Source organism: Lepidochelys kempii, chromosome 5, assembly GCF_965140285.1.
Source record: "Lepidochelys kempii isolate rLepKem1 chromosome 5, rLepKem1.hap1, whole genome shotgun sequence".
Classification (NCBI taxonomy): domain Eukaryota; kingdom Metazoa; phylum Chordata; order Testudines; family Cheloniidae; genus Lepidochelys; species Lepidochelys kempii.
Genome location: NC_136384.1, coordinates 58,027,675 through 58,036,087, shown reverse-complemented (window position 1 = coordinate 58,036,087; position 8,413 = coordinate 58,027,675). Strand labels below are relative to the sequence as shown.

General features: G+C 43.6%; 1 pseudogene; it reads left to right on the top strand.

The window, feature by feature from the left end:
• Positions 1–5,127: 5,127 nt before the first annotated feature.
• Positions 5,128–7,066, top strand: LOC140912058 (uncharacterized; annotated as a pseudogene).
• The last annotated feature ends 1,347 nt before the right edge of the window (positions 7,067–8,413 follow it).

The window sequence follows — 8,413 nt, the reverse complement described above, 5'->3', positions numbered from 1 at the left end:
GATGGGTCATTACACAAAGTAAAACTATTTCCCCATGTTTATTCCCCTCCCCACCACTGTTCCTCAAGATGTTCTTTCGGGGAGAGATAGCTCAGTGGTTTGAGCATTGGCCTCCTAAACCCAGGGTTGTGAGTTCAATCCTTGTAGGGGGCCATTTAGGGATCTGGGGCAAAAATTGGGGATTGGTCCTGCTTTGAGCAGGGGGTTGGACTAGATGACCTCCTGAGGTCCCTTCCAACCCTTATATTCTATGATCTGAACTGCTGGAAATGGCCCACCTTGATTATCACTACAAAATCCCCCCCCCCAGTCCCCCTGCTCTCCTGCTGGTAATAGCTCACCTTAAGTGATCACTCTCGTTACAGTGTGTATGGTTACACCCATTGTTTCATGTTCTCTACGTATATAAATCTCCCCACTGTATTTTCCACTGAATGCAGCCGTTGAAGTGAGCTGTAGCTCACGAAAGCTTATGCTCAAATAAATTTGTTAGTCTCTAAGGTGCCACAAGTACTCCTTTTCTTTTTACTGACCATTATGTTACAGACCTATCTAATAAAGTCAAGCCATGTGAACTTGAGCAGTTAAAAGATGGATTAATTAGAGGCTGAATTATTTGTGGGATCCCTTTGTACTCTACCTTCCACATCAAATTTAGATCCTTGGGCAAGATTGTCCTCACAGCTCCTGCCCTTTTACACTGGGTAAGAGGTCAGAGCAGCACAGAGAGGCTCTAAAAGCCAAAATTCTGGCTGTGGGAGAATCTCCCTGGCTCACCAGCCATACGGCTGATTTCTGAGGACCCCCTTGCCAGCTCAGATATAGAGGAGGCATTGGGGGCAGAAATCCCACAGTGATGTCTCAGTTATGGTGGGGCTGCAATGCAGCTAGGGTTGCCACTTAGCTGGTGTTTGCATTGCCAGTGAAAAGATTTAATATGCTGTGTTTTTTTTCACTTGGGACCAAAGTTCCCTGTAAACTGCGCACTTGCGAGGCTGCCCAGTAACTACCGCACACGTCACATGGCTGGGAGCGTGGCCAGCTCTCAGGTACTGCTCTGGAGGCGGGGATCTCAACCTGCTGAAACTATGGCTGTTCTCAGCACCGAGGGACTGGGAAGTGGGATGGACCTAAGGATTGTCAGCAAGGAGGATAAGGAGTGGGGTGGAGTTGGCTGGGCCTCCTGAAAGGGAACAGTAGGTCCTTGAGGTCTGAGATGGGGTTAATTTGTAATGAAAGAGGTGCTGGGGCTCAAGTTTTTTTTTTTTTACTTTCATAAGTGATGTGTCAAGCCCAGAGGTTCTGGGGCTACGAACTGCCAAGCATGGAGGTACTGGGGCTCAGTCCTGGCAAGCCCCGGCACAAATTAAGCACTGAATGCAGCCCAGGACTGGGAAGGTGCAAAGGTTGATTAAAACTGCCTTTGCCCTTAGAGGCACAGCACCAAATCTCATTCCTTGTATTCAGAATTCTGCAAAATCTATGTCTCTTCTCTTGTCTCCTTTTGCCCCATGCGTGCCTTTGCATGCACCCATTCACCACATTTCGTATGGAGGTTTCTTTGGTTTTTATTTTAGTAAGCTCAAAGCACTCGTTTAGAAATGCTACACTCCATATGCATGCTCTGTAGGTGCCTATGAACTGAGGCAAAGGCTCCATACGATGAGGCAAATGCAATCTTAACTTTGGCATTTTGATCCTTTTTGGCATTTTGATTCCTTAACCATGCCACCTACATGTTCCCTGAACAGATTTTTTTTTTTTTTGCATGGAATAAATAATAAGAATTTTCACTTCGAAGTAGTTTGGTGTTAAAAAAAGACTGCTCTAAATAAAATAGAAAAATATGTAAAATTTGGCAGACAGAATGGAAGTTTTTTTTTTTAAATTATTCTTTGCATTTCAGTAGCCCCTTGATGTTAGGAGAAAACAGAATTAAAGGGGGGGGGGGTACTGAAGGATCCCTGCTAATGATGGAAGTTCGGATTATCCCTGATTTAGGGTCTGTCACCTATGGTCTCAGTGAAACAGGAAGACAAGATTAAAGGTGAATGAAAAGACAGTTTATTAGGTACAGGTAAGTAAAGAACACTTGGTGTTTTGGAATCAAGGGCGTGAAGCCCAGGCCCTCTAGCCCTTATAGATGTTATGGATTAACAGTCAAGAAATCTGTACTTTACGGACGAGACGTCAGTCATGGAGGGGGTCGTGTCTGACCCAATTGCCTCAGCTCAGGTTGTGCGATGGGCAACCCGGACCTTCTACTGTGCCTGGTGATGGTGATGTACACAGGAGGAACATGGATCAAATCAGCTGCTGGACCAGAATCCCTCAATCTCAAGTAAGTAGGAGTGAGTTGATGTGTTGCCTCTCAGAGACTGCTCACGATGATCAATGTGGAGACAGGCTGCCACCATGATGGACAGCATCCAATAGCCTGTGAGAGAAGCTTATATATTCTTTTGTTTCCAGGCAGAATTGTGGAATCATGTGACTGATCTTTTCCCACTTTACAGAAAAAGGGTGCCAAAAGCCCAACAAGAAGGGAGACCAACATGGCTCCCAAACAACTTTACAGAATTCAAAATGGCGATTGCGAACAAATTTTTAAAATGATACCATAACACAATATACAGTTAGAATACGTAATGTAACAGTTTTCCCTCAACTAGGGCCTCAACTAAGATCAGGTCTGTACAGATACACAGCCCAGCTGTACACACAAAGTTGCACTGGTTTAACTAAAGGAGTGATGTTAACCAATATAGTCTCACTGGTACAACTTTGTGCTGTTGGTTTAAACCCGTTTTAGTTTAAATGACAATCTTCTATGGGATTTGGAGAATTCTATAATCTATTGCATCTCCATCTGTATCCACAGAGAAATCCATCCGATCAAGTGCAGAGAGGCTACTCAGGCGCTAAAACAGGAAATGAAATAGCCATTGTTTATAAATATTGTAGTCTTCTGTTCCCTCTGCTGCTTCTTCAGCGGCAGTCTTATAATTAACTTTATACAGCTGTACTGAGATCATCAGTGACGTTGGAATGCACATGAAAATTCAAACAAAAATGTTATATTTCTAACTCTATTCAAAAAAAGGATCAAAAATATGATAAAGGAGAAAATGACAACATGGATAGTTCGTATTTAAGTTTCTGTGAAGGTAATATAAACAATAACAGTTAAATATATATGTGTAACTGCAAAAATGTACACAATCTTATTTTAATTCATCACAAAGTAGTAAGATTTCAGCCACTTATTTAAGCCTGATTTCTACATGACCATCTAAAAATGTACATCTTGATTGACATTTATATCAAATTTCTGCTGTAATAATTGAAAAGTTTATTATTTGCATTGGCTGATCTATAAATAGAATTTACTTAAATGTACTGTTAACCTGCTTTGATTGCAGTCTTTAATGCGTGCTTTTAAAAATGACTGATTTAGTGCTATTTTTCTTTGGAAAGTGGGAGTTTACATGCAAGGACAATGACGTTAAAACTAATAAATTAGGAATCTTTGCTCAAGAAGGACCACAGGATACTCGTATTTAAATCAACTGTAATACACACATTATCTCTGGGTAGAACTGAGAGCATGCAAAGAGAGTAGTGGCAACTCATGCAGAAGTATTTTTTGTTTGCTTGTTTTTGCTTTTTTAAAATACATAAAGTCATAAATAAATAGTATGTCTTAAATTCAAGCATGGCCAGGTCTGCTTTAAAGTTTGCTCAAGCAACTATGTAAAGACAAGACTAGAGAGAACAAGAAAATAATTATTGTGCGCTCTTGCTTCTTTATATATAAAATATTTTTGCTGCTTGACAGTGTTTTACACTAGTACTTCATTGCTGAAAAGTATATTAATGGGGTTCAAAAATCCTTTATGAATTATTGTAATATCCTCCACATTTTTAAACAATACAAAGTTTCAGAAATTGTACATATTGGATTTTGCTTGTTCACTAGCACTTCCTTTTCATGCTCATTAAAAGTAAGTGTGGTGAATACATATGATTTTCTCGAACCCGGGGCTCAGTCCAGTGGTATTTGATGGATTCTACATATATCCTTCTTTCCTTTAGTTGCATTTTAAAACCCTTTCTTTACACTTTGCAGAGTTCCATTTTTTAAAAACAATTTCAGTAGATAGTATAAATGTTTATTTTTATTAATTTAAATTTTCATGTTGTGGTAAATTATGGGAGGTTCAGCCAATAATTATTTAATGACAGTCGACATTGAGATTCAATAAATTAAAGTTTTACACCCGTAAAACACAAATTTGTCAACATTGCATGTCAAAACATAGAAAGTAAATATCCTTAAATCAAATTCTAATAAATTCTCAAGCAGCAGTTTTCTTAATTTCGCTGTCTATAAATTTAGATTATCATCGATGGAATTTTTTTTTGCCTGTTTGTGTGTGTACAGTAAAATCAACATTTACCAACATTTATCAAAAAAACTCTAATCCTTCCAAGTCTACCTATCTCATAAAATAAAAACTAATTTAAAAGGAGGAAAATCAGTAAAGGAATCCACAAAATCCACTAGACTCTAAATTGAAATTTCAGGGCTCATCTACACTACACAGTTAGGTCAACATAAAGCAGTATGTCAGTGTCTACACTACAGACTTCCTCTCGCCAGTGTAAGGCCTTGTCTACACTACGAAATTAGGTCGAATTTATAGAAGTCGGTTTTGTAGAAAGCATTTTTATACAGTTGATTGTGTGTGTCTCCACACAAATGCTCTAAAGCCTGGTCTACACTACGAGTTTGTCGGTTTTAGCAGCATTAAATCCAAATTAACCCTGCACCCATCCACACAATGAAGCCATTTTTTCAACATAAAGGGCTCTTAAAACCGATTTCTGTACTCCTCCCCAACAAGGGGATTAGCACTGAAATCAACATCGCCGTTTCGAATTAGGGTTAGTGTGGACGCAATTCTAAGGTATTGGCCTCCGGGAGCTATCCCACAGTGCACCATTGTGACCGCTCTGGACAGCACTCTGAACGCAGATGCACTGGCCAGGTGTACAGGAAAAGCCCCGGGAACTTTTGAATCTCATTTCCTGTTTGGCCAGGCGAGCTCATCAGCACAGGTGACCATGCAGTCCCAGAATTGAAAAAGAGCTCCAGCATGGACTGAACGGGAGGTACTCAATCTGATCGCTGTATGGGGAGAGGAATCTGTGCTATCAGAACTATGTTCCAAAAGATGAAATGCCAAAACGTTTCAAAAAATCTCAGAGGCCAAGAGGGACAGAGGTTACATCAGAGACGCAACACAGTGTTGCGTGAAACTAAAGGAGCTCAGACAAGCGTACCAGAAAACCAAAAGATCAAACGGATGCTCCAGGACAGAGCCCCAGACATGCTGCTTCTACACTGAGCTGCATGCAATTCTAGGGTGGGCTGCCACCACTACCCCACCCCTGTCCGTGGACTTTGATGATGTGGTACTCTCTGCCATGGCTGAGGATTTTGCAGACGGGGAAGATGAGGAGGACAACGACGACGAGCTTGGGGAGAGCACCCAGCACACCGTTCTCCCCGACAGCCAGTATCTTTTTATCACCCTGACTGAAATACCCTCCCAACCCAATGAAGCCAGAGAAGGGACCTCTGGTGAGTGTACCTTTATTAAATATAATACACATTATAAAAGCAAGTGTTTAATGATTAAGTAGCCCTGAGGACTTGGGATGCATTTGTGGCCAGTACAGGTATTGGAAAAGTCTGTTAACGTGTCTGGGGATGGAGCGGAAATCCTCCAGAGACATCTCCATGAAGCTCTCCTGAAGGTACTCTAAAAGCCTTTGCAGAAGGTTTCTGGGGAGAGCAGCCTTATTCCGTCCTCCATGATAGGATACTTTACCATGCCATGCTAGTAGCAAGCAATCTGGTATCATTGCATGACAAAGCCTGCCAGCGTATGGTCCCGGTGTTTGCTGGCATTCAAGCAACATCCGTTCTTTATCTCTCTGTGTCATCCTCAGGAGAGTGATATCATTCATGGTAACCTGGTTGAAATAGGGGAATTTGATTAAGGGGACTTTCAGAGGTGCCCGTTCCTACTGGGCTGTTTGCCTGTGGCTGAAAAGAAATCCTCCCCGCAATTAGCCACGTGGTGGGAGGGGTGGCCATTGGCGCTGAGATGTTTGCGTTTGGCTAGCAGGGATCTTCCCTGATACCAGCCAGGCTGGGGGCGGGGGAGGGGAAAAGCAATTGGATGAGGGGAGGGGGTTAGTTTGGATTCTGCTGCTGCATGTTAACAGGAAAACTGCAGCACTAAATGGCCAACTCAACAGGCTTTGCTTGGTATGGGAAAGGAGGGGACTGCTGTTATGAAGGTTGCAGAAGACGAAAGGCTATGGCTTACCATGGCTGCCTGCAAGCTGAATTCTGTTGCCCGGCCCTGCATGTGTGATCTCTAACACCAAAGCCGCAGGCACTCAATATAAGATGCAAAATGCAAACTTGTACCAAAATCACATGAGCTATGTGAATAGTATTGTTCACCGTGAAAGAGTATAGTCATTGTTCTGTAAAATGTATCTTTTTAATACTTCACTCCCTTTTTTTCCTCCAGCAGCTGCAAATGTTTCAAGCCTCCCTCCTCCGTCCCAAAGGCTATCGCAGATAAGGCGGCGAAAAAAACGCACGCGCGATGAAATGTTCTCTGAGCTCATGCAGTCATCCGGCACTGACAGAGCTGTGTGGAGGGACACAACAGCATAATACAGGATGGTGGTCAATGAACGTGAGGAGAGGTGGTGGCAGGAAGATCAGAGGAGGCATGAAGAAACGTTGGGGCTACTGCGGGAGCAAACGGACATGCTCCGGTGTCTGGTGGAGGTTTATGAATGGCAGCAGGATCACAGACTGCTGCTACAGCCCCTGTTTAACCGCCCTCCCTCCTCCCCAAGTTCCATAGCCTCCTCACCCAGACGCCCAAGAACACGGGGTGGGAGGCTCCAGGTACCCAACCACTCCACCCCAGTGGACAGCCCAAGCAACAGAAGGCTGACATTCAACAGGTTTTAAAGTGGCCTTTTCTTCCCTCCTACCCTCTTCCCACATCCCACACGGGCTACCTTGTGAGTTATCTCCCTATTTTTATAATCAATTAATAAAGAATACATGTTTTTTAAATGATAGTGACTTTATTTCCTTTGCAAGCAAGCTGTGATCGAAGGCGGGAGGGCGGGTGGTTTACAGGGAATTAAAGTCAAACAAGGGGACGGGTTTTCATCAAGGAGAAACAAACAGAAGTATCACACAGTACCCTGGCCAGTCATGAAACTGGTTTTCAAAGCTTCTCTGATGCGCACTGCTTCCTGCTGTGCTCTTCTAACTGCCCTGGTGTCTGGCTGCGCGTATTCAGCAGCCAGACGATTTGCATCAACCTCCCATCCCGCCATAAACATCTCCCCCTTACTCTCACAGAGATTGTGGAGCACACAACAAGTAGCAATAACAATGGGAATATTGGTTTTGCTGAAGTCTGAGCGAGTCAATAAACTGCGCCAGCAACCCTTTAAACGTCCAAATGCACACTCTACCACCATTCTGCACTTGCTCAGCCTATAGTTGAACAGCTCCTGACTACCGTCTAGGGTGCCCGTGTACGGCTTCATGAGCCAGGGCATTAAGGGGTAGGCTGGGTCCACAAGGATAACTATAGGCATTTCAACATCCCCAACAGTTATTTTCTGGTCTGGGAAGTAAATCCCTTCCTGCAGCCATTTAAACAGACAAGAGTTCCTGAAGACGCAAGCGTCATGAACCTTTCCCGGTCATCCCACGTTGATGTTGGTGAAACGTCCCTTGTGATCCACCAGTGCTTGCAGCACCATTGAAAAATACCCCTTGCAGTTTATGTACTGGCTGCCCTGGTGGTCCAGTCCCAAGGTAGGGATATGCTTTCCATCCATAGCCCCACCACAGTTAGGGAATCCCATTGCAGCAAAGCCATTTAGTATGACCTGCACATTTCCCAGAGTCATTACCTTTGATAGCAGCAGCTCAATGATTGCATTGGCTACTTGCATCACAGCAACCCCCACAGTAGATTTGCCCACTCCAAATTGATTACCAACTGACCGGTAGCTGTCTGGTGTTGCAAGCTTCCACAGGGCTATTGCCACTTGCTTGTGAACTGTGAGGGCTGCTCTCATCTTGGTATTCTTGTGCTTCGGGGCAGGGGAAAGCAAGTCACAAAGTTCCATGAAAGGGCCCTTACACATGCAAAAGTTTTGGAGCCACTGGGAATCATCCCAGACCTGCAACACTATGCGGTCCCACCACTCTGTGCTTGTTTCCTGGGCCCAGAATTGGCATTCCACGGCACAAGCCTGCCCCATTAACACCATGATCTCCAAATTGTGGGGG